General features: G+C 46.5%; 1 protein-coding gene and 1 long non-coding RNA gene across 3 annotated transcripts in view; one reads left to right on the forward strand and one right to left on the reverse strand.

Annotated features, from left to right (window-relative positions):
- The window catches only part of ZHX2 (zinc fingers and homeoboxes 2), a 144,199-nt gene that overhangs the window by 101,908 nt on the left and 16,571 nt on the right, over positions 1-25,720 (reverse strand). The window lies entirely within an intron of this gene.
- Positions 11,480-13,701, forward strand: LOC141567867 (uncharacterized). Its single transcript, XR_012490797.1, has 2 exons — positions 11,480-11,700; positions 12,974-13,701. It is a non-coding gene; the product is annotated as an uncharacterized LOC141567867 (long non-coding RNA).

Consider the following 25,720-nt stretch of genomic DNA (forward strand, 5'->3'; position numbering starts at 1 on the left):
ACTAAGATCAACGAGAAGCCTGGTACCGGTTAATTTCCTTTGCATGGTCAGTCAAACTCATAATTTAACATGATAAAGTCCCTCAATGTGGTATATTCAGATTCTCCCACTTCCTCAGCGCCAGCAGAGTTCCCTACACAGTCTGTCCATGACATTCCTTCTGCCAGTCTGGGGCCATTGCTACTTCAAAATGCCAGTACAAACTTCCCTTTAATATGTAGAAAACCTGTCAAGACGAATTCCAAATGGAGTCATTTATTTTGTATCCTTTTGGCACTCTAAAAATTCAGAGCCCTCAGTTCCTGGAGTTACTGCTTTGCAATTGTCGTCACCTGACTTTGCTGGTATATTTGGTCTCCACCCCGAAGCACCTTAGCACTCGAAGGTGGAACCAATCTTTTATGTTTGGTCCCTGCTATGCTGAATGTCTGTGTCCTCCTTCCCCCCACCCCTGCAAATTTATGTTAAATCCTAATGCCCAATCTAATAGTATTGAGAGGTGAGGCCATTAGGAAGTGATTTAGTCAAGAGGGTGGAGCCCTCTTGAATGGGATTAGTGCCCTAACAAAAAGATCCCAGAGAGCTCCCTCACCCCTTCCACCATGTGAGCACACAGCAAAACGTTGGCCATCTATGAAGCAGGAAGTGGGCCCTCATCAGGTACCAAATCTGCCAGCCCTTTGATCTTGGCTTTCCCAGCCTCCAGAACTGTGAGAAAGACATTTCTGTTGTTTATAAGCCACTCAGCACTCAAGTAGAGACTTTCTTACCCAGCTCCTAGAATGAGATGGGAGAGTTTTCATACTGCTCTTATTCTTTTTCTCATTTATATGAATGTATATATGTGTATATCCTTATAAAGGGAATATAAGCACATTCAACACATTTTGAAAAGTAAAGAAAAACTATCCATAGTCCATCACACAACTCTAACCACTGGTATAAGTTCTTGAAGCTCTTTGATGAGAGTAAAAGGTAACAGGCCTTGTTTACACGCAAATTTTGCAGATCCAAACAACTTATTTTTGGATTTGCGGATTTGGAGTTAAAAAGTATCGTAAGATGCCCTCGGTAGTGCAGTGTAGTTGTAATTAAGAAGGTGCATGCTGTCTGGGTTGAATCCTGACTGAGCAGTTATGTGACTGGGTATTTCTGGATTCCTTAAAAATTGTTATTCTGCTATACATACATTTTATATATTCTGTTTTATCTAATATCCCATGCATACATCTACCTTTATTATTACATAGTTCTCATAACCAACACTAAAATGGTTATGTAATATTCTATTCAATTGCTGGCTCAGAGTTAAGTAAATGTTTTCTAACTTTTTGCAGTGTTTTAATGACTTTTGAAAAAAAAATCAATACCCTCAATTTGTAGGATAAATTATTATATACCATCTCCTGGAAGCTCTGTGTAACTACAATGCAGCCCATAAGACCCTGGTAGAACTCAAATCCATGTTATGTGGTTTATTCCCAGTGAGAAGAACCTGTAATTAGCCTTCTAGGAGACCATTCAGATATAACGCGCATCAACCCTATGAAGGGGGGAATATCTGAGATGGAATGAACCACTCACCACATTCAGGGCAGCCCCCTTTTTATCCTGCCATACACCCAGCCCATGTCCCCTGGGGCTGCTTCAGGATATCATCTAAGGTCCCTGTCCCCACTGTTATCTCACTCGACCCTGAGGGCTCTCCAGTCAATCAAGGTGTGTTATGGGGTGGCATCTCCTGAGATTCCTCCAGCCTGACACTGTTGGAAATGTGCAAGGGTCATGGCTTTCCCCGTCTTCCTAAGTTTTGGTTTCTCTTATGATCAGGCCTCTCACCCTTATTCCACATAATGACTCAGGTTGAGCTAGTTTGAGGATACACTGTCCATTACAGTCACTCCTGAAGGGTGTGTGTGTGTGTGTGTGTGTGTGTGTGTATACGTGTACGGGTCTCCTCTGTCCCCATCTCTATCTTTATCTCTGTCTCTCTCTCTCTCTCTCCCCCTCCCTTTCCTTCCTTCTTTCCTTCCTTCTTTCCCTCCCTCCCTCCCTCCCTCCCTCCCTCCCTCCCTCCCTCCCTCCCTCCCTCCCTCCCTCCCTCCCTCCCTCTATCCCTTCAGTTCTTAAAAATAAACAGGAATTTTTGCCTTATTCCTCTCCTGAGCCCCAGACCTGTGCTTCTGCCCTTAGGCCAAAGCGGCTCTCCCTGCAGACACTGGAATCCAGTTCACAGAGGACCCTTTGTTCCGTGCACACTGCACCTCCCTTTGCTCTCCGGACCGGAACCTTCGAGGTGCCCCCAGCACTCTCCTGGGTTCCAGCTCTTTTCCCCCTCATCTTGTCTCTGTTCTTCATACTTTCCAGGGGGCTGGTGGCCCAATCCTACCATTTCTCAATCATTTACTTACAGATTCTCTCCTTTCCTTTCTAAAGAGTCTGATTCTGAAATCAGATCTGGATAACCTTGGGCCACTTAATCTCTTGAGCCTCAGTTTTCTCATCTGTAAGATAGGGCTGTATCAGTACTAACTCACTTCACAGAGTTGCTGTGAGGATTAAATGAGGTAATATAGAAATAGTGCTTGGCACTGTGCTTGAGACAGAGAAAGCGCCCCAAATGTTAGCAATTATTACCATCATCATTATCATTACTATAATAATCAACAACAACCCTTTATTATTCTAAACAGCCTAAGGTTCTCCCACAGCTTGTCATTTTCTAAATTCCTCCAGCTCAGATTTCCGAATCTCCTCCAAGGCACCCTATCCAACCCCATCACCCTTATCCAAACCCCCACCATCCTTATCTCCTGCTTCTTTTCTAGGGACTGGTAAAAAAAACGAATCTGAACTCTACTTTCACAGAACAGTAAAAAAATGGCTTGTGACCCTGGGCAAGTACTAGTCATCCTGAGTGCCATCTTCCTCACCTGAAAAATGAGGAGGTTGGTCTGGAACAGCATTTCCCAGAGCAATTCTGGAAGCTTCCACCACACTTGCCCCCTACACATAGCCCCCCTTGGCCAGAGCAGTGCCATAAGGGCCCAACCTAGCACCCACCCCCCAAGCTTCACCTCCATTAGTCGGCTGTCAAGATTTGGATCCTGTCTACACTGCCTGGCGCCTCAGCAGGCTGCTACAGGGCTGACCCCGGCCTCTCCGAAAGAGAGGTTTTGAATTGGCATAAATCTCAGCTCTGTAAGGAAGGAAAATGAACTGCCAGCTCTGCTCAAAAACTAGGACAAGGTTCTCTTTAGCAAGTCTCCAGGTACTGTTCAGGCAATCACTGGGTATCATGAGCCTTAAAATATGTCCCGCCTGGTACAATGTCGCCTGATTAAGCTGGCTGCCAGGCCCAGGGCATTTCAGGCAGGCACGGTGAATTTCAAAACCACACAATTACTAGTAGTTTGGAAAACCCTTTTGAAACACCATGCCAATCATTTAATTCATCTCCAAGTCCTTTTGAATGCAAAATATGCTAATATGTTGTTGGAGGGTCCAGCAAAGAAACCTGCTAGAAACACGGGCCTCTCTTGCTTGGAGGTTAAGTGGAGGGCTGGTGGGAATGGGGACGGTGAGAATAATGGTCCATTTTCCCTCCAGTGAAGAAAAGAGGCCGATGCCACTGGGCTCAAGGGTTTCTTTGTGTTCCCTTCAGCTGCAGGAGATGCGCTCAGTCTCATAGCTTCTCTGCCCAGAGCCCAAGTCCTGCCCCTGGTAAGTAAGATGTGTCCCTGACTTGTCTGTTAGCATCTCCTGGTGAGTACAGGGTTATGAAGGAGGAAATAAAGAAAGGGTGACAGAGAAATTGTGGCTTGAAGGAATAAATTAATTTAGTCCCGAAGGACACAGTTTGGCCTTTGATAAATGGCACAGTCCAGCGGGACCCCATTTCTCTTACCTGCATAAGAAAGTAGGGTAAATTACAGACCAGGGGGCTCTCTTAGATGTTTCAGGGGAATCAGCCTCTGTACCAAATATTACACCCATTTTGCCAAAAACCCTGGGCTTCTTGCAAGCAACCTACTTCATAACTGGTTCTACAGTAGCATTAAAAGTTGAAGTTCCTGCCTATTTAGTGAGCATATACTCTTACATATAACTTTGTGTATCAAGTCCTATGCCTGTCTTGGGGTGGGACATGACACGTGGATCTAGTCCTTTATAGCTATCATTAATTGAGCACCTACTGTCTTCTAGGGACAACATATGCTTTGACTGCAGTGTGAGAAACACACATCCAGGTGCAAAGGAAGTAAGGCACATATGGTAGCACCTACTGGAGTGGTACCCACCTACTGGAATGATAAAGCCAGGATGCATTCTACCGAATCTCTGGCCCAGGCCTTGCAAACAGGGTGGCTGAGGCTGGATTTGGCCTCCAACCACATTTTTCTATGACCTACACAATGCTTAAAACATTTTGGAAATGTCTCATAAAAATCAAAATTCCCTACTTTTCTCGAAAAAACAAAAAGGGGATCTCTGGCCATCACTGAATCCACTTCCTGTATGGGAACAATCATCCTGAGCTCAGTGGCAAGTGTCCGTTTTGGACTGAGCCTGGGCTTTCTAATTTGCCAAAGTCACCACTACTCCCTATTACTCACTCCTGGCTAGCCTCTCTCATTCCCTTCACCTGCCTGACATCTGTATTCACTGGGGTTTGCAAGCCTCATTTAGAACAGGCCCTTTACTTTGCAAATGTGGAATGTGGGGCCCAGAGATATTCAGAGATAGGAAACCAGTAAAGACTTGAACCCTCTGCTGGACACCTGGGCCTGTGCCATTTTACTATATCACACTGCGTATCATCAAGGGTATACAGTGTAGGAGGGCCCTCATAATTATCTGATGGATGGAAGAGCAAATGAATGACTGGCCATAGATGCTGGAGGGTGTGGCAGGGCTGTGGTGGGCAGAAGGGCTGAAGGAAGCTTTACGGAGGAGGTAGAATAAGAACAGGCCCGAAAGAGTTCAGGAAAGGAATAAAGGGCTCTTGGCTGACTTGACCTGAAATTCCATTTATTCAGTTTTGTTTATTTGTGACTTTCAAAACACATATTTTTTTAATTGTAAAATAGAGCACAGATACAGAAAAACACATACCACACAAACATACAAATTGTTTTCGATTGTTTATGATTTTTCGGGGTCCTGTTTTCTTTTCCAAAGCTATCAAAGCTGCTTCCAAATCAGAACTTTCTATGCTTTTTCAATCTGTATTCACTGCAGAGTAAGAAACCAACCTACCTCTTCTAGTCTGAGATGGTGTAGTGGAAATTTAGGGGGCAGCTGGGAGACCTGGGATTCAAGCCCTGACTTGGATGGTAGTTTATTCTCTGCAGACCTCAGACTGGGGGCTGGACCAAATCATCTCCAAGGTGCCCCCCTCAAATGCTCTAGGATTCTGTGAGGCTCTGAATGACTGGGGAGAGAGAAGGAACCTGCTAGGATGTCCGGAAAAGGAAGGCCAGTGATGCAATCACTTATTGGCTCAGGCCAGAAGCAAAACTGTCACTGTGGCTACATTTTACCAGAAACCAGGTGGCAGCATCTACCACAGATCCTTCTAGGTAATAGGATGGTGAAAAGGGAACTTAGAGGTCATGAACTCTGAATCTGCCCCCCACCCCCACCCCCCAGCCAATGACAGGGAGTACAAAGGAGTTTATGAGGGATGTGACTTGCCCAAGGTCTGATCCTGAGCATTAAACTGCATCCTAGATGCTTTTCCTTCGGCCTTTATTCCAAGCAGGGTCTCTTGCAAGAGCCGGAGGCCTGGAAGTGTGCACAGAAAGGCTTCTTAGACTAGGCCTCTTTGATGAAAGGGCATAAATTTAAACTTTTGACACAGTCCGTACAAGACACAGGTTGCATGTGGCAGTTTGAATTTGGGACTATGACAACTGTAGAATATCCTGAATTAATATATTCTAAATATAAACCTCGTGATATGCTAGCATGTAGCATGAGTTTGTGGCATAGTATTTAGATGTCAAAAGAGTTAACTTGCTCATTTAAATATTTTACAGATCTACAATTTTTGTAATCCGTTTTACCTTTTTTTCCTTCATATTTTAATATTCCAGGAGGCTAACATATGCAGTGGCCAGGGTCTCTCTTGACTTCCGCGAGACCAATACTACGGTAGAGCTCAAGCTCCATGCAGGATCTGGGGGCCCCTTCAGTTCACTGAACGGGAGTGAGGTGGGGCTATGATGAAAGGAGATGAAGCACTTCTATCTCAGCCGAGGCAACCAGCACTTCCTGCGCCCTTACTAAGTGCCAGGAATGTGCTACCGTTTGAGCACAGAAATGACCAGGCGTTGCCCATGTGGAAGTCACAGCCTGGCCAGCAGCCAGACACTGAATGAGCTGTAAAGTAATGTGACAAGTATTATAACTAAGAGGTGCAGAAAGAGCTGGGGCACATGGTGGGGGGCGAGGGGAGGCAGGAATGTGCATATGCCTGACCGCATACCAAGAGGCAGATGGTGTGATGGGAGGTGTGGCAGACAGAATAAGGCCTCCTCCAAAGATGACCATGCCCTCATCCCCGGTGCCTGTGAAAATGTTGCCTGACATGACCCAAGAGACTTTGCTGATGTGTCTAAGGTAAGGATGTTGAGATGGGGAGATGATCCAGGTTTATGTGAATGGGCCCAAAGTTAATAGCAAAAGTACTTAGAAATGAAAAAGGGAGGCAGGAGAGTCAGAGTCGGAGAGCAGCATCTTGAGAAAGATGCAACTGGACAGTGCTGGCTTTGAGATGGAGGAAGGAGCCTTGAGCCAAGGAATATGGGCAGCTTCTAGAAGCTGGAAAAGGCCAGGAAACGGATTCTCCCCTACAGTCTCCAGAAGGAACAGCACTGTCATCACCTTGATTTTAGTCCAGGGAGACCCATTTCAGACTTCTGACCTCCAGAACTGTCAGATAACAAATGCGTGTTCTTGTAAGCCACTAAATTTATGGGAGTTTGTTACAGCAGCAATAAGAAACTAATACTGAAGGATAATTTGAGTAAGGGACAAAGCCTTGGGGGACCACTCCTGAGTTAGTACCAACTAAGCCTCTAGTTCTCCCTCCCAAAAAACAAGAGCCGTGGGCGAGGTGGTCTCTAATGTCCCTTCCAGTTCTGACACTTGGGACTTTTATGAAGAGTGAAACAGCCACTGTTCTATTAATATGATGGCTGGCAACTTGTGGCGAGGGTTCACAGAAAACAACATTTCCCAAACTGTGTTTGGTGGACTTTAATTTCTATCGGCTGTTGATGAGGGTTAGTCATAAAAGAGGGCTATGCATGCAGCAAACCGTTATTGCACTCTTACCAGGAGCTGTTCTAGGTACTGGGGGAGTCAGTGGTGAATAGGGCAGACAATGTCATCCCTGCCTAAAGAGAGCTCACGTCACAGGAGTGAGCTGTGAACCCTGAGAAGATATATATTTGCCAAAAAGGACCTTTGGGGATGTTTAACAGGGCCCAAATTCATAACCAGAATAGAGTAGCCATTGTTTTTAGAGGCCTCTCAAGCACACTGCATATCACGGAAAAGCTGCAGACTAAGCTGCCAAGCCTCTTGCACAGTGTTCTGCCTTCTGAGTCTACCTTATAAAGGAGTTCCTGGAATCATATTTTGACCAAGGGGCTGAGACCCACCTCCTCCAATTGGAACTGTGCAGCTGTAGTACCCTCATTTGCATATTTACCAACCAATCAGAGCTGTTCCATGTGACCAATCAGGATGTGTGATTCCAACCAATCAGGATCAAATGTGCAAATTTAAATTGCTTATTTGCATGAAAATGGACCAATCAGGGACCAAGGCGGGAACTCTCTCTCTCTCTCTCTCTCTCTCTCTATATATATATATATATATATATGTATTTATATATATATATGTGGGCCTCCCCTTTGTCTGAAGGAAGTGCACTTTCGGTTTCTGCCTGAAGCTGCAGCTGTTTCCCCAGGTTTGCAAAGTGTTTACCTGAGTAAAGTTTCTCCTTTTACGGCGCCCCAGATTGGGGACTCTTAGTGCCATTGGATTGGTGGCAGTGATCTTTTGTTGACGAAGCCAATGCCCACAGAACTAATGAACAAGCCATTTCCCACTGGTCATTAGGACTCCGAAAGAAATGAAACCTGGTGACGAGATAGAGTGGGACAGGGAGGCTGGCTACTGTCAGCAGGGTGGTCAGGCCGGCCTCCCAGGTCAAATTTGACCTGGGCCTACAAGACAAGATGAGCTGGGCATTTAAGGAAAAACGAAAAAAATATTGAGCCAAGGAAAAGGGAAAAAAATTAAACATAATTATATGTGGAGGAGTCCTGAGGGTTTGAATATATTAATTAATTGGTTCATGTGTTCATTCGACATATTATTTTATTGAACCAGGCAGCATTCCAAGCATAAGGGATGTAGTACTGAATAAAACAGACAAGGTCACTAGTGAATGGTGTATTGTTGGTGTGTGAGAGGCAGACAATACAAAAGCAAACAAACATGAAAATTGGGATGCAAAAGAACTCCGCAGAACAGAGCAGGTAAGGGGACAGAGGTCTGAGCGGACCTCAGGGAGGTGTTGATATCTGAGCAGAGACCTAACACACAGAATGAATCAGTGTGCAGCATTTCCCAAATTAAGGTGACAATGAAACCCTTTTGTCATAGAGCATCTTGCAAGACTCTTGCTCCTCAGAACACATTTTGAGAAACACTGGCACAGAGACAGTGGAAGCATGACGCTGGTGTCTGCACACTCCAACAGGACCCAGGCTGGCATGACAGAACGGTGACTATGACTGTCATGAATGCAAAGTACATTTAATGTAGGAGTCCCCCTGCCAATGCATATCAGAAAATGGGAGTGACCGGGAGGTCCCTGCTGTATTGCAGAATTAGTAAATCCCTGCACACATTCTCCTGGACTGTCCTGAATTCAGCCTCAGTTCTGCTGGATGCACGGACCTGGAGAATACGATGAACCCATGATTGGACGAGCTGGCCTCTGCAGGCATGAACAGATGCTGGTTTTCACATGTCCCAGAGAGCAGAGTATAAGAACTGGAATCTTCTCCTAGGGTGTTATGTTGTAAAGAACATACATGTGTTTTTAAAGTGTATCCGAGTGGCAATGATCAATGTCCAGAGTGTCGGGGATCTTTATCCAAGTTCTCCTTCAGTCTTTGATAAAGGAATAAATTCTACACCCCAGGCCCAGAAACAAGATCTGGGGCCTAAACCAGGGCACACCCTGTACTCATGGAAAGTACACGCCCTGAGAGAAAGACTAATATTCTCTCCAAGGAGCCACAGGGAGTTTTTCTGAGAAAGAACCCTGCCGTCCCTGCAATGTCCTTTCCTGTCTAGCGAAGGCCGTCTGGACTTTCTCACAGCTCACATCAGATGAGGCCTATTATGTATTCAAGTCCTGCTGCAACAAGCCTTCCAGCACGGCATCCTGCCTGGGCTCTGGCAGAAATGCCTCTCCGGGGAGCAGCCTCCATTCATGATAAGCTGGGCTCCAGGTCTGCTGGAGGACCGCTCTGAGAACCCACAGCATGGGCCTTACCTGACAGGTGGTGATGCCACTCACCTTCCATGGACCCTAGGTGAGAGGTCAACACAGAGACAGATGGGAGCAGTCTTCCCACGGGAGCTGCTGTTTTTCCCAAGCCCCTGTTTCCCAGGAGTGGTGAGATGACCAAGCACCTGTGTGGTTTCTCTGCTTCGATGCTCTCCCTGCCCTTTGTCACCTTCTTGTCTCCCATCATCTTTTTTTTAATCTCTGCTCAGTGTCACTTCCTCTGGGAAGCTGTCTTGATCAGATCTAACCCCATCATTTTGGCTTCTGATGGCACATCATGCCTCTTTTACGAGACCTGAGATGGCTTCAAATCCCAGGTCTGCCACTGACTGTCTCTTGAACAAATCCTATCACATCCCTGGACCTCAGTTACAGAAGGAAGGAGGTTGATAAGATGCTCCCTGCGGTCCCTCCCAGTCCCAACCCCCTGGGATTTCCCTTCTTAAAACAAGGGCCATGATCCCAGCAGTGACCTTGGGAAAATTCCCTTCCCCCTCTTTTACTTAGCACTAAAAGGACAGCGTGTGCTACACTATTGTTTTCAAACTTTTTAAGGCATTCATTTTTTTTAAAAAAAGTGCAATCTAATACCTAAAACAGGTAAGAGTGAAGCTGCTTTGTTTGGTATAGGTGTGAGAGTCTGGATGGCCCCTCTCAGTGGGGGCCTTTGAGGCACATCCCCCCACTGGGCTCCTGAAGCGTAGTTTGAAAACCACTCCCTTAGATGGTCATTCCAAATCTAACCCCGAGTTCCAATGTCCACCCACTCTCTTCATGTCTACGGGTTGCTTGCATTCTGTGGGGTCTGGAAATCTTCTTTTGAGGAGTGTCCAAAAGATACAAAGGTTTGCCTGCAACTCTTTAATCTTTTTTTTTTTTCACATGTTTGATTTCAAGTGTTGCTGCAAATGACACAGGAAATAAGAATCATAAAGGTAGGAGAGGAGAAACCAATCAATTCACGCATTTCCAAATCATTGCTATGGACGCAAAAGTGCTACAACAAAGGATACGAGCAACAACTGCCAGCTCTGCCTGCTCGCAAAGGAGGCACTGACACCCATGGAGGGTGTCCCGGCTCCCCATGTGCTCCTGGGCACCTATGTCTCATCACAGCACCCAGCAGAGCTCCTCCCGGTCCCACCATGGAGGGCTGGGCAGCAAACTGGAAGACATGGCCACTGGTCCCCAGGAGCACCCCGGGGAGTGAAGGACACAAACAAGGACTTCAGGTTTCTGCAGAACCAGCCTGTCCCTCCTTCAGAATTCCCTGCAACATTTCCCACGCTTCACTGTTACCCAGATGTGAACCACTGGGTGGCTTTCTACAGCCAGGGCTGCACATTCCTGCCTTCCTTTCTTTTTTTCTAACACCTTCTAAATTCATCACCTGTGTGTGGTGAGCAACACATGCAGAGGTTTGCAGAGAAAAAGTGAGTGCCCCTGCTTCCTGTGTCAGGGAGACACAACACCCACTGAGAAATCCTCTGGGAGAGGCTCCAGGGCTGGGCCTTCGTGGGTACCTGACCATAGCTTTTGATGTGGAAGCCAGAACGGCTGACCTTTCAGAACCAGAGAGAAACCATTTATATTCTTAGGCAGCTGATTATTATTATTACTTTTTAATGGCTCTGAAGCTCCTCCAAAACCATCTCCTGGAGTTCGAGCTTCCTTTAGTATTCCCTCAATGCTTATTTGGCTTATAAACATGCATGAAATCAGTAGTCACTCTGCAGCCTTAACTGCATCCCCTTCTCAGTCCCATCGTGGGGTGACGACGCTCTTTACCAATCCCCAGCCAGCAGCTGAACTTATTGCACCATCCGGCGTTTCCCCTTCATCCCCACTCCCCACCCCCTTGTCCTGTTCTGTCCTCTTAAATTTAAACTGTCAGCCCTCCAGTGACAGACATGGCAAGCTGGAAGGGGAGGGAGGTGGTGCTATTTATAATTCGGCGTTGTTCGCCCTCAGAACACGGCCATTTTTTCCAGGCCACCTGCCAGAGCCACATTCCCCGGGCTCCATATATGGGTTTCCCCACAGGCCTGTGTGGCCATAGCCTTGTCTCTGAGGGGACCAAGGCAGCCTGGCAAGTCAGGAAGGTAAGGTCTGATCTGCTCCTCTTGCTGCTCGGCCTGGGAGGAGGCCATCGCCAGCTGGGCAGCCTGGCCTCCCACCGCAGGGTGATCTGGGACAGGGGACACAGAGTGAGGAACCTGGGGGTACCAGCTTGACAGAGCTTGGAGAGCAAACGGCTTTCTCCCCAGGGCTTGAAAAAGAATGGCGAGGAAAAAAAAATGTATTCTTGCTCTAAAACATTAGGTCACCCCTTCTTTTGCCAAGTGGTTTTCAATTGTTTCCATCGTGATGTGACTGAGGGCCATGGCGGCCTTGCCAGTCCCCGAGGGCTCCGAAAACTGGATTTATGGACACCCTCAGATAGGCAGATGGGAGGGGAAGCCCGGGAAGGCAGGCAAGCCAAGGCAAGGGAGTGGGGCCTGGCCACGCAGGTATTTTCTGCAGGCTCTCAGCTTGATTCCCATATATTAAAGATATGAGCGAAAGTTGCCTGGCCTCTCATGGGCATTGGGACATGAAAACCCCACTGTCCTCTAGAAACCACGCTCAGAGGCAAAAGGAAGCACCTGGGCAGTTGACAACTCCAGCCTCCTCTCCTCTCTGTCCTTTCTGTGCTGATGCCCCTGGGGCCAGGCTGAGGTCACAAACGGGCAGCGGGACCCTACAGATCGGGAGACCTGGAACCCCTCCTTTCAGTTCACATGGGCAATTTTACTTCGACTTCTTGAACAGACAGTATCTCCCAAACCTCAAGAACGGTCTGCAGTGGACACAGCTGTGTCACATCAAGTTGAAGTCCTTCCTCTAAACAGCCGTCTGTGGCCATTTGGATATCTCTTCCTTAGGACGTAGAGCAGCTGGTTTTATCAGGTTGGTGCAAAAGTAACTGCAGTGCTTGCGATGATTTTTAACCTTTTCAACCACAATTACTTTTCCACCAACTTAATATTACGAATGGTTGTTACTATTAGTAACAACGGTTTGGCTCTATCGAGGGCTTACCTTGAGGCCAACCACCTAACGTATAGTATCTCATTGAATCCTCATAACGACCCTGAGAGGTGGGTGGTATTCTGAAGGTGAGGAAACTGGGGTGCAGAAGGGTTAAGCAGCATATCCACGTTTACCCCGTGGGCAACCAGCAGGACCCAAGTCTGTCCAGCTCCTCACTCCCAGCTTCTGCTGGCAGCACTGGTGCCTGTCACTCACTCCTGCAGTCTTCATTGTTACTTGATATCCTTGCAGGTTGGAGGCCACGTCTTAAACATCTCACCTCTTCTTTTCTTCGCCCCTCAGCATCTAGAACAAACTAGACCTGCAGAAAATGTTCACTCCCTGCAGGGGTCCTTCCACTAAGGGCACCTTCTACCTGCAAGTTCTCTTCAGCCTACGACTGATTTCTGATTCTCGTTTGACTCCATGGCCTCTGTAATCCTTCCTGAGCAGCCACCATCCTGCATCTGAGGAGGACCCTATTGTCACTCGTCACTCGCTTGCCTGTGGCACTTCAGTGGGGAAAAAGCAGCAGCAGGAGTTGATCAATTCCTAAGCAACGAAGATCCTGTTTTCATGCAAACGTCCTCGGCATTAAAGCAAAAACAAATTCCTCCCAGGGAGCATCCTGGATGCCAAGACACATTTTTAAGCAAGGGTTTGCGCCTGCGTAAGACACTAACAGGGATGAGAGGAGAGTTGTGTGCCAATTGCTGTCTCCTATGCACTCATTGAAACCTCACAGCTACCCCGCCAGCCAGCCCAGTCGGATCCCGATTTGACAGATAAGGAAACAGGCAGAAAGAAATGAGGGACCGTGTCTGGGTGTCAATCACATGGCAAATGGCAGCCAGGGGATGTGACCAGGTCTGATGGAAGCAGGTTGTTTCTGACAAAGCACAGGTATCAACTGTGACTGCATTCATCTCACAGAGACTCAGGATATGGGCACGGACATTTCAGACAGACCCCCCTTTTTTTTTCTTAGTGTGCTTTTCTCATCACCAAATAAAAGAAAATTAGGATGGTGCCTGGGTATCAATTCTCTCCTTATAGAAAAACCAGACTTGGGTGTGAATCTGGATGAAATGTTCGAATTGAGTAAATGCTGCTTAGTCTGTGATGCAGACTCAGGGCTCAGAAATGTCCTTGACTACTTGGCTCTAGGAGTGATCTTGGCTTTCTTGTGTCGGAGGCCAGCAGCAGATAAAGAAAGGGTGACCATGAGAGATATTACGAGGTGATGCAGGACCTATAGGTGGAATGACAACAAGCGCCCCTAGTTCTGAAAAGGTGGGGACCCCTGAGGGCTTCCTGGAGGAGGGAGACATTTTAATTCAACTCAGGGAGGATCTTGTAACAGACAACTTTGGTCGGATCCTAGAGGAGCTGAGGACCCCCCAACACCAGAACTACTGGAATATCCTCAGGGTCACTGGGCTTGCACAGTGGTTATTAAAATTGTCTGCAGGGCATCTAGTCTTCAGCTGGTTCCAGCTTGTCCTTTGGGATCATAGGTGCCCAAAAGAAACACACAGAAGACCAAGTCATACAATTCACTTTTGGAAAATAACCAGTCATACCAGGATTGTGACCAGTGCTGCAAGGTCATCTGGTACCATCCCCTTACCGCTGATGCCTTGCTCAAAGCGCATGGTCCAGCCAAGACTCCAGCTCGAACCTCTTTCCTCCTGCTCTCTGAAACCCCCTGCATAGCCCCCTAGTCTCGCACTGAGGAAGTAGTCACCGGCTTCATCACTTGCTCAGACATACCCTGTGGGCCGGGACTGGTAACTACAGTGGGCCTAACACCTGGCTGCAGCTTTTTCAAGCCAGCCTGACAACGATTCCAGGATGGGGAGGAGCTCCCAATGCATCTCTCTCTTCCTAGGGCCTAGGCAAAGGTCTAGTGCTGGGGAGAGTGAGTAGGCAAGTCTGGCAGGGGAATAGGGCCCATAAAGGGGTTTTGTGGAAGTTAAGAGTGACAAGAATCAGCTAAGAGGAGTAGAAAGAGATGGACTTCGTGTATAAAGACCTATTCTGGCATCCAGCACTGTCAATGTGTCAGGGATTGAGAGACCTCCCTGGTATCCATGATGTCCTTTCCCTCCCAGGTTTGTAGTTGGACTACATTTCCCAGCCTTCCTTGAAGTTAGGATGGTCATGTGATCACATTCTGGCCAATGGAATGGAGCAGAATTCCAGACCTTGCCTCTGAAAACCTCCCATTTGTGGTTCTCTCTCTCTTTCTTCATCTACCAACTGAATGGAGAGAGCTCCCAGGACTTGAGGGAGACAGAGCCACAAAAAGGAAAGAGCCTGGATCCCTGAATCACTGTGTGGAAGAATGCCTGCCAAACACCCACACTGAATTGTGTGAGCGAGAAGTAAACTCCTAAGGTGTTAAGTTAACAAACTTTGGGGTTTGTTACAACTGTTAGCCCAACTTGACTAATTGCTAACCATGTGGCTTTGGAAAAGTTTTGTAACCTGCCCTAGCTTCAGTTTCCTGGTCTGTAAAAACCTTTTTGAGAATGACTGAACTAACTTTTGTAAAGCTCCTACAACCAAGGCTGCATTATGAATTCTGTGAGCCCTAGGCCCTTTTGCCTTTGCCAGTCCTTTCTGCATTTATAAAAACCCACCAACACACAAAAAACATTAACGATTAGGTTTTACAATTATAATTGGTATAAAGATGAATATACTCCAGGCGGAATTCATGATCATGTTTATTATTATTATTTATTATTTTTATATTTGATTTTATATGCACTATTATTATATTCATTTATTTCTTCTGAATTTAAAAGAAAGGAAAATTAAACTGTAAGTCACAGGCCCTCGGCACTGTGCTTATTGTACCTAATGGAGAAGCCGATCCTGCTTGCTACAGTGCCTGGCTCATGACTCATGCAATCCATGGTAAGTATTACGGATGTTTAAAAAATAATAATAGGAAGAGGGAGGCCTGAAACAGCACCAAATGGTTATGAAGCCGTTTCATATACCTCATTTTCTCCAAGTCCCACCTCCGTTGTATGAGATGGGCATCCTCTATATTTTCCAATGAAAAAAAAGGAGGGTCATGGACATCAAGTGTCGTACTCAAGAAGGGCAGGAACATGTACCACTCAGTTCTGTATGCATGATGCCTTATATCAGGCATGCTGCTTGATACCTGTCTTACTTCATCACTTTAATTTTCACAACCCTATGATGAGGTAAGGATATTCATATTTATCCCCATTTCATGACTGAAAAAAGAAACTGATGCTGAGGACAAGTGGCTAAGTGCAGAACTGAAACCACTTCTGGTGCCAAATCTAATGCTCGCTCTACCACCTGGCCTTCCCAAATCTATCAATAGCTGTGTCATGAGAATTGATAAACGGCAGTGTCTGTGGAGGGTGTCAGACACCCCAACACCTCCTTTCACAGAGTGGAGAAGAACACACACCATGCCAGATTATGCTTGTGCTTTTTCATTCTCCACCCAAATGTACTCTTTAGAAGGTCTAATTATAGTGACTTCTATTTTCTTGTAAATAATCACATCTGTCATTACTGATTTAACGGATCTGAGGTTCCAAGTTGACAGTCTTGGAGGCCTGAGCCAATGTGTCAATTACGCCAAGAAGGTTGTAAGCAAAAGTTGCACGAAATGGAAGAGAGAAAAAAAATTAGTCACATGTATCTTAAGTGGTGGGGATCAATATGTGCTTTTTCACAACAATAATATCAACACAAACTCCTTCATGTGGCCAATGGGTGTCGATCCCTTAGCAACCCAACTTAGTAAAACAGACACAGCCAGGCAGATCCCAGGGAATAAAAACAATTTTTTTCATGGAGACACAATTCTAGAAACTGGCTTCTTAAATACCTTTTGAGTCTAAGTAGATACCCCCAGGAATTTGCCACGGCTCTTTATGCTTGTTTTCCGGAAGAAAGACAGAAGGAAGTGCTCCTGTGATTCAAGAACATAGTCTTAAGGGCTATATTCTGAGTGTGGCTGTTGAGTCAGCCTCGAGTTGTAGCAAGAACTTTGGGTCTTGTCTTGGGTACAAGTCTGCTCTCTCCAATCAACTTATCCGTAAGCAGTGTCACTAAGCAACTAAACAAATCATTGAACTTTCCCGAACTCATCTCAGCTTTCTCATCTATAAAGTGATGACAACCTAGAACCCTGCTGGAACTGATGACACAATGACTTTATGTGACAGCTTGTTGGAAAGTGTAAGCAGTGCATAAATGCTAATCTTCATCATTACTAACAGAGCAGCCTATACTGAGTCCTGTTTTTAATCCATGGGGATGGCTTCTTTCTCTCCTCAAATAACTCTAAGCAGAAACAGTCATGTTTTATGTCAGAGAGGGGATAAGAGATGGGATCTACTTGGGACTTCTTTCATAGAAAGGTGTTTGAAAATCATCCTGCCAACCAAGCTCTGAGAGTCCCTGTATCTGATGGGAAGCTGCGAGAAAGGAGCTTCTTCCAGGTAAGAACACGGGGAAATGAAAGGGGCCACTTATCCACTCCCCAGGTGCTCACAGGAAATGGACACATAGCTTTTGGTGACCCAAATCCTGTGGCTGGTGAAACCTTCCTGGGGTCTGGCCAATCTGTGTGAGCAGAGTGGTTAAGAGCACAGACTCTGAAGCCACACTGACTGGGCTTTGAGTCTAGCTCAGCTCTTTGCTTAGGGTGCGACCTTCGTTCGGCAAGTTATCTCATCTTTCTGTGCTTCAGTTTCCTCACCGATAAGATGAGGGTAAGAACAGTACCTATGTATCTCTTAGGGTGATGGTAAGGAATAAATGAATGAACACATATCAACAGCTTACAACAGGGCCTGGCCCACAGGAAGCAATCAGTATGTGTCGGAATTTACTACGATGGCTGCAACGTTCATATTACAAGTCAATGTCCTTCCTTCCCTCATCAGTATTTATTAACATGTATGTTTAACATGGTAACCATCTTCAGATTTTCCACATTAAACCCCTTACTGAGAAGGACATTGTATAGCCCACCTAGAAGATCTGGCAGCAACGCAGTGTTAAGAGCTCCCTGATCTGTACCCAAATCTTCAAGAAAGGGCCTGAGTCACCTCCTTCAAAGGAAGTTCATTTCTGGGCCAGATAGGTGGGCGCGTTCTGGACTGAGAATCGGGGACCCAAGTCCTAGCCCAGTGCCATTTTTCCCACTCTGTGGCCTTTGACAAGTCACTCCCCATCTTTGTGTATCAATTTTCTCAGATATAAAATGAAGGGGACTTTTGGCTATAAATTTCAGTTTATTCATCTGTAAAAACAGATAAGAAGAAGAACTATCGTAGAGGTGTGAACCACATGACGCCATCACACACTGAGATGGATGAGGTCCGGACCATGACCTTGAGGCTCTAGGCCATCTGTGTCTCCTGGCCCACTGTCCTCCCTTCACTGCTCTTCTGCACACATTGGTGTCCTTGTTTTCCCGGCACCCCTCAGGCACTCTCCTGCCTTAGGGCCTTTGCCTCAGCTTTGTTCCTCTGCCTGGACTGCTCTTGTCCCAGAAAACCCCATGACTCATTCCCCCACTTCCTTCATGTCCTGGATTATTATTTTTTTCCCCATGGCAACAATCATTTTCTAGTAAAATACATGATTTCCTTACTTATTATTTTTGCTTATTGTCTCTCTCCCCAGACCCAGAATGAAAGTTCCATAAGGGCAGGAATCTCTTCCTGTTTTGTTCCCCAAGAGCCTGCAAGACCTGGCACATGAGAGGTGATCAATAAATATTTGACAGTACATTGAATGAAGGAATGAATGAACAAATGAATGAATGGACAGCACTCGATACTAAGAAGGAGCTTACTGAATTTTTAGCAATCTTTCTAAACATGAAAGAGGGATTCTTACTCCTTAACCATCTTCTTTCCATGTGGAAGGATCCTCACCTAGATACCCTAGACCTGTTACTATCCTGCTTTCCCTTTTCCCCTGGAAGTGGAGGAAAGGACCTGGTTGGCAGGTGACAGTCATTGGTCCATTTCTCAACTTGGTGACATTAACCTGTTCCTGTGGGGCTCAATGCTGTTCTGCAAGTCACTAGATTTGGCTCATTCTTCTTGTCCATGAAGACCTTCTAGGAGGCTGCCTATCATCCCACAAGTTCACTGTCGCTCCCAGTTTCTCTGACCACAATGGTGTCTGCTGACTCTCTGCAAGGTTCAGGCACAGGGACCAGCATTCTCCCTACATCATCCCATTTAATCCTCCAAATAAGCCAATGAAGCAAGTGTTACTATCCTTCATTTTATGGATGAGGAAACAGTTTTTTTTTTCTTTTTTACTTTTCTTTTGTTTTTGTTTTTGTGACAGTGTCTTCATGTATCATTGTAGCTCATAAGTAGCAGTGTGAGTTCCAAAGCCTGCACACCGTAGGGTTCTAAGGGTAGCATTTAGGTCTTCATTTAAGCCACAAATAAAAACGTGGATGGAATGGGAGTGTGCCCTGGGGTCTTCAGGCTCACCCCTAGGACCTCAATCCTAGCTATGTTGGCACCCTTTGGTGTGCCCATTTAACCTGCAAACTTATTCAGTGGTATCATCCAACATTTCTCCATCATGTTCCCAAGGAACGCATGAGTGTCTTCCTAAAACACCTCAGTAGAGACCAGAGATGCCTATTTTGTGGTTTTCCCTCATCTACCAGCTCAAAAGCCATTAAAAATAAAAAAGAAGATGTGAATCTGGCTCAACCTGACCTTGGTGAGCCCATGCTGGATTCTGATGACCACCATTCTTCCCTCTCTAAGCCCTGACAACAGAGCCCAAGGAACCAAGAGATTTAGGGCGGATAAGACCGACACTACCTGAGTCCAGGTACAAGGTTAGACCTGTATAGTAAGGACTGTCTACCTTCATCAGCAAGTCAGTGACAGGGAGGTGAGAGTGGCAGAGGCTAAGGAAGCAAAACAGTTCCTCTGGCAAGCAGAGATCTGTCTCAAGCCTACCTGTTCCCCTTTCCTGCTGTAAATCTGAAGCATTAGGGTGCATTCAACCGAAAGAGTGACCTTGACTCCCTTCCTGAAGCATCCAGGAAATCGTGACAGCAAGGTTTTGGGGTACACAAAAATTAACAGACTCTGTTTAGTAAGCTCTTACTATTTGCCAAGCCTTGTGCACAGTGCTGGGTTTACATAATCGCTTCAAATGTTTTAAAAATATTTTTAGCAAAGACATACACGCTCATGGTCAAGAAATCAAAAACTACGAGAGGCTTCTAACAAAAACCACCAGCTTATAATAAAAACTAGCCCTCTTCCCTCCCCACATTCCCTGAAGGTAAACTTTTCTAACTCTTTCTGTTTCTAGTTCTTTGGTAGTGGCCTCCCTAAGTATAGGATCTCGTAACCTTCAGAACGTTTGGATGATGAAGATAGAATTATTGCCTCTCTTTACAGATGAAGAAATGGTGGCATAACATGGTCTCAGGTCACCCAGCTGGGAAGGAGTGGAGCCAGGATTCAAACTCACATGTGTCTCACTCCAGGTCCTGCTCTTAAAACTTTAGGCTTCGTGGCTGACATGTCTGGAGTCTAGTAAAGGATGTGCCTTGGCACATCCCATGATGGCTTCTGAGGTCACCTGTTAGCTAAAACCACTCCCGGTGGACATGACTAATAACACCATGGGATTACACATACGTGAGCTTTCTTTTCTCCTGGGAGGTTTGTTTTCAACTCTTTCCAGTTTGCCCTCCTCTAGCTACTTCAGCCGCCCTTTATGATACAACATGTGACTTCAGAGGGCAAGTGTCTTAGGCCCTTGTACTTGCTCTCCAGGAACCTCACAGCTTCCTGTCTCATCCTAGGAGACGGAGCTAAGGGCATTTATCACCATTTCTGTTCCAATGCTGCAAAAAAGACCAGTCCCTTCCAGATTCAGGTTTTATAAAAAAATGATTTTCCTTTGCTTTGTGGCTATCGCTATTTCTTGACACAATGTGTGTGCAGTGGAAAATGTAACAACCTCGACAATATTTGTTAATAATATAACTAGATGCCCCAATCCAGACAAGTCAGGTTCAAATCTTGGTAAGGGTACTCACTTACCAATTCTGGTAACCTGGCAAGTTATGCCCTTCTCTGTAACTGTTTCCTAGATGTAGACCTGGAAGGGGTGTGGTGGGAATTATGGACTATGAATGATGAATTAATTAGGTGGGTGAACAGATGGGCTTTGAACTCTCCTGCCCAGAGCCAGTGCTCTATATCGGTTATTATTATTTATTAGTACTGTTCTTGTCTAGCCCCCTGCAGTTTTGTTGAGTTATACCTATACATCATATGTAGTCCTTATATCTAAGAGGAGTCAGAGCAGAAGGGATCATTAGCCTCTTACAAGTATTTAAAGGTATAATTATTAGCCCCATTTTACAGATGAGTAAGTAAACTGAAACCCAGATAAGTGACCTGTCCAAGGAAACAGGATGATTCAGAATCAGAAGCAGTCACTGAGATCCATCTGAACTCTCCTGATAACAAGGTTGAGTGATTTTGTTTCATTTTAATATTTTAAAAAATTAATTAAAAAACAAAGTTTTCAATTTTCAGTAGACATGCAATGTTCTATTAGTTTTAGGTGTGCAGTATAGTGGTTAGACACTTATATAACTTACAAAGGGATCCCTCCTATAAGTCTAGCACCCACCTGGCACCATACACAGTTATTGCAATATTATTGACTATATTCCCTATGCTGTACTTTACATCCCTGTGACTACTTTATAATGGCCAATTTGTACTTCTGAACCCCTTCACCTTTTCAAGGGCTGGATGACTTTGGGCAAGTCACTGTACCTCCCTGAGCCTGATTTGTAAAATAAGAGGGCTGAAGCTAGGGTCTCAGCTCTATCCTCTCTAACAGAGAAGTTAAGTGCCCCAGTTAAGAGAAGGTATCCAGAGTCAGACTCTGGACTCGAATTAGGGGTGGTTTTCCACTTACACCTGGATGACGTTGGGTAAATTCCTTAATCTCCCTGTGCCTCAGTTTTCTCATCCAAAAAATGGGGCTAATCATAGACCCCGCCCTAGAAGGCAGCTATGGGAACTGAATGAGCACACCCATGTAGCATCTCAGGACAAGGCCTGGCACACGAAAGCACACAGTAAACGTCAGCTATTATTACTAAGCCTTATGTGGTCAGCCCAGCCTCCAATACTGTGTTTTGCTCTAAGCCCTGTGTGTCGGTACCAGATCACTCTCCTGACGGTGGGGTACCCATTGGGCAGGGCATCACCTGTGCTTCCCAGGTGGGGTGGTCTCAAGCAGGAGTGTTAAACTCTCAACCTAAATTCAAAGGCCACTTCCAAGTGCCTAACATTTCAATCTGAATGGAAAACCCTAGTTTTTCTATTTCCGACAATGACATGGATGGTGGTGTTTTGCTTTCCTTCCCATGCAGTCTGGAAATCCTGAATAAATGTCAAAAAGAATTCACTGAGTCAACAAATATATAATAGCATTAAAACTCTTAGCAGCGAACCATTTCCTATATTACCAGAAGCTTAAAGGGATAATATTTTCAATTACATTACTCAATAAATATGCTATTTAGGGCTTAAGTGATGTTGCTATAATTTGTAGTTAATAGGTCAGTGGTTCATTCAATTGGAAAATATCTGAGCCTGCCTAGGAGCCAGGCCTTGCCCCAAGCTTTGATGAGCCCACTACAATAACAACCTTCAGACCTAGCATGGAGCTTTGTATACAGCAGGCGCTCAATAAGTAAGACTGAGCTCAAAAAAAGATCTATGCTTCAGAGGTGTTCCTTTGAGTTTGAGCGGGTGCTGACCCACCCACGTCCCCTGCCCTTTCCACTTCAGTGGGCATCACCTCACTTCTAACTGCGGACACCTGTGTTTCTACGCCTGGAGACTCCCTCTGGTTTGTGGGCTCACTTTGCTTTCCAAGTGGCAGGCCTGAAGTGCAGGGGAGTTCAAGCCCCTCAGGGCACAGCCCACAGCCGTGACTGATGGGAGCTGGTGGAAAAGTACCATATCTCAGCCCTCAGGTGTGATGTCACTGAGGTGTATCAGTCTCACTGGCCCAGAGGTGCCCGGTGGGGTTAAGCCCCAGTGGCCCACTGTGCTAACTTGCTTGAAAATGCTCCATGTCCTGCCACCTTCTCATCCCGGTCTCACTTCTTGGCTCTCCTGCCAGAGCTCCCTTCACCTCTCAAATAAACGATCTGCACGTGAATCTTGGTCTTGGGGTCGGCCTCTGGGGAACCCAAACGAAGACAGTCTGATTCTTGGCTTCATAGAATGAAAGAGCACAGAATGAGGGGACTCACGGGGTAATAACCTTCCAGGGACAGGAAACACATGGGGTCTACAGCCAGAGAAGGGCAGAAGCGGGATTTATCCTGTGTGCAGCTGAGGGCACAAAGCAGCTGGCCTCTGCCCTGCACACATGGGGATTCAGGATCCTGGGTTCTGATCTCAGCTCTGGACGCAGCATCGTATGCTGAAAAGAACGTGGGCTTTTGAGAGAGGCAGATGTGGGTATGAAACGAGGCTGGGCCACAGGTAGGCAGCAGGTGACCCCATAGGAAGTTATAAGGGGTCAGCTGCTGTGTTCAGCTGCTGTGATGATGTTCAAGTGTGAAAAGGTAAGTAAAACTCCCCACTAAGAGACTCTAGGTTTCTTTCGAGTGTCTTTTTAGGAACTACTCATTCTGTGTTCTCATTGCTTTGGGCACACCTTTCAGCCTAGCAATGATCTCATTATATGGGCAACCCTGTGTAATTTACATATTTGCCTCCCAGGAGATTGAGGTCAAGTTTTACTGAACATTGCATCGCTAGCATTTAGCACCACACCTGGCATGAAGCAAGCACGTAAGTTTGGTTGAATGACTAAATGATAAAAATGAAAGATCCCTAAAAAAGCATCTACCAGTGATAATGGGTTTCTGGAACATTCGTTCCTTCATTGAGTCTCAGCACTGAGTCCTACCAGGCGCCAGGCACTGTTCTATGTACTGACAACACAATTGTGGCCAAGACCCCCACGTTCCTCCCTCAGGTAGTGGCTTCCCTTCCAGGGGAAAGAGCAGTGACCCTGAAGTCAGGTTGCCCAGCAGACAAACCTGGGACGCTTTTAAAAAAAGTCCTCATACTCTAGCGATTCTAATTGAATTATATGGGCTGGGCCTGGGCATTGAGAATTTTTTAAAAAGCTTCTCGGGTGGATATAATGTGCTACTAGGGCTGGGCACCAGTGTGAGCACGAGAAAAAAAGGAGATCATTTCAGAGTGATGTGGGCTGTGAAGAAAGTAAAAGAGAGAATGCGATTTAGCTGGTGGCTCTCCACGGGCGGGTGGGGCGGGGGGAGGGAGTGACGGGACAATGTGTCCCCCAGGAGACCTTTGGCAACATCTGGAGACGTTTCAGGTTGTCATAACTGGAGGGGAGGTGCTACTGGCATCTGGTGGGTAGAGCCCAGGGATGCTGCTACACATCCTACAACGCACCGGACAGCCCCCCCCACCCCCCCACCCCGTGACAAAGAATGATCTGACATCAAATGTCAATAGAGGAATCCTGGTCTAGAGGGACAGGAAGCAAGGACCACTTCAGGCAAGGCTTCCCCTGGTAGGTGACAGAGGAGCTGAGACATGAGTTCTAGCACAAGTGTCTGGGGCGTGATGAGGGGCGCTGAATGGGAGGTGGGCCCCAAGCCACCATCACAGCCTTGGACAGAAAGACACCAGATAGTTAAAACCCCCAAGTCTGGCTCACGTCACCCACTAACCTAAGAAAGCTCACACCTTTGCTCCTGGTGTCATTTGTTGGGGTGGGGTGAAGGGAGGGAGGGGGAAATCCGCCCTTGCTTGGCTGCTTTCAGTTTTAAGTCTCCACCCCCCAGAGTCCCCACCCCCTTTCCAGGCTCAGACCCGGAAAGGGGGAAGGAGAGAGTGTTAATCCAGGCTGACCAATGAGATGTCGCCCACACCACCTGCAGGCTCACTTCCTCCTCTTTTCCTAAAGCATCTCTCACTGCCACCCCCCTGCTCCCCAAAAGCTGTAACTAGGGGGACAGGGAAAGGAAGATTTCTTTGGAGACATCCTGCCAGCTCCCCTCCGCCCTGGCAGAAGTGATTTCTCCAGAGAAACAGGGATCCATAAATAAACACGGCATTCCAGGGAGGAGGGGTGGGAGGGCAGCTCAGCCAGCTTTGTCCCTGTCACTGAGATGGCCCATTAACTTTTCCAGCCAAGCACTGGGACCTGAGAACCTGCCAGCCCTCCCCACCTACCAAGCCCCCTTTTCTTTCCCTTTCTTGCTGCTTCCCTCTAAATCAGTTGCAGACCCACCGCCTTGGGAGCTGGAACTAGTGGGAGCTGCACAGAGCAGCCTGCTTGCTCAACACCACATGGGCTTTCCAAGGAAGTGTCTACAGTTCCCTGGGCAATTTTGGTGGAAAGTCGAGTTCTTTTTGTACAGGCTTCCAGAAAGCTCTGAGTCAACAGGCTGCTCCGAGGGAGCCACGGCAGCAGCAGGCCTCTGACAGGCAGCCCTACCTGCACAGGTCTTGCCCACCTGGAGCAGGCAGAGAACCCAGTCACAGACTGCTGAGAAGAAGAGTGACTCAGAAGCTGTGAGGCCACTTCCACCCCACAAGTGGGGAAACTGAGGCCCAAGAGACAATGAATGACCTGGTCAAAGTCAGCAAGCAGTGGGTGGCTGAGCTGGGTGACCCTCCTGACCTCTGCCTGCGTGTGGAATTTCTTTCAGGCCACATACTTATTCCAGGATAGTGGAAATGTTCCATGTCGACTCATCCAAACAGAAAGACACTGTCCAGAACTGGCAGCCATCTACCTCCAAATGTGCAGTCGGAGGACACAACTAAACATCTCTGCTCCCTTAGTCTAGATTTCTCTTCTGAAATGAAAACAGTCCCCTTGTGTTCCCAGAGTCCCCAAATATAACCCCCATGTCAAAATCCTGTTCATGAGGAAAGTTGTCAAGTACCAACTTATGAA

The sequence above is a fragment of the Rhinolophus sinicus genome, linkage group LG12 (genome assembly GCF_036562045.2).
Source record: "Rhinolophus sinicus isolate RSC01 linkage group LG12, ASM3656204v1, whole genome shotgun sequence".
Classification (NCBI taxonomy): domain Eukaryota; kingdom Metazoa; phylum Chordata; class Mammalia; order Chiroptera; family Rhinolophidae; genus Rhinolophus; species Rhinolophus sinicus.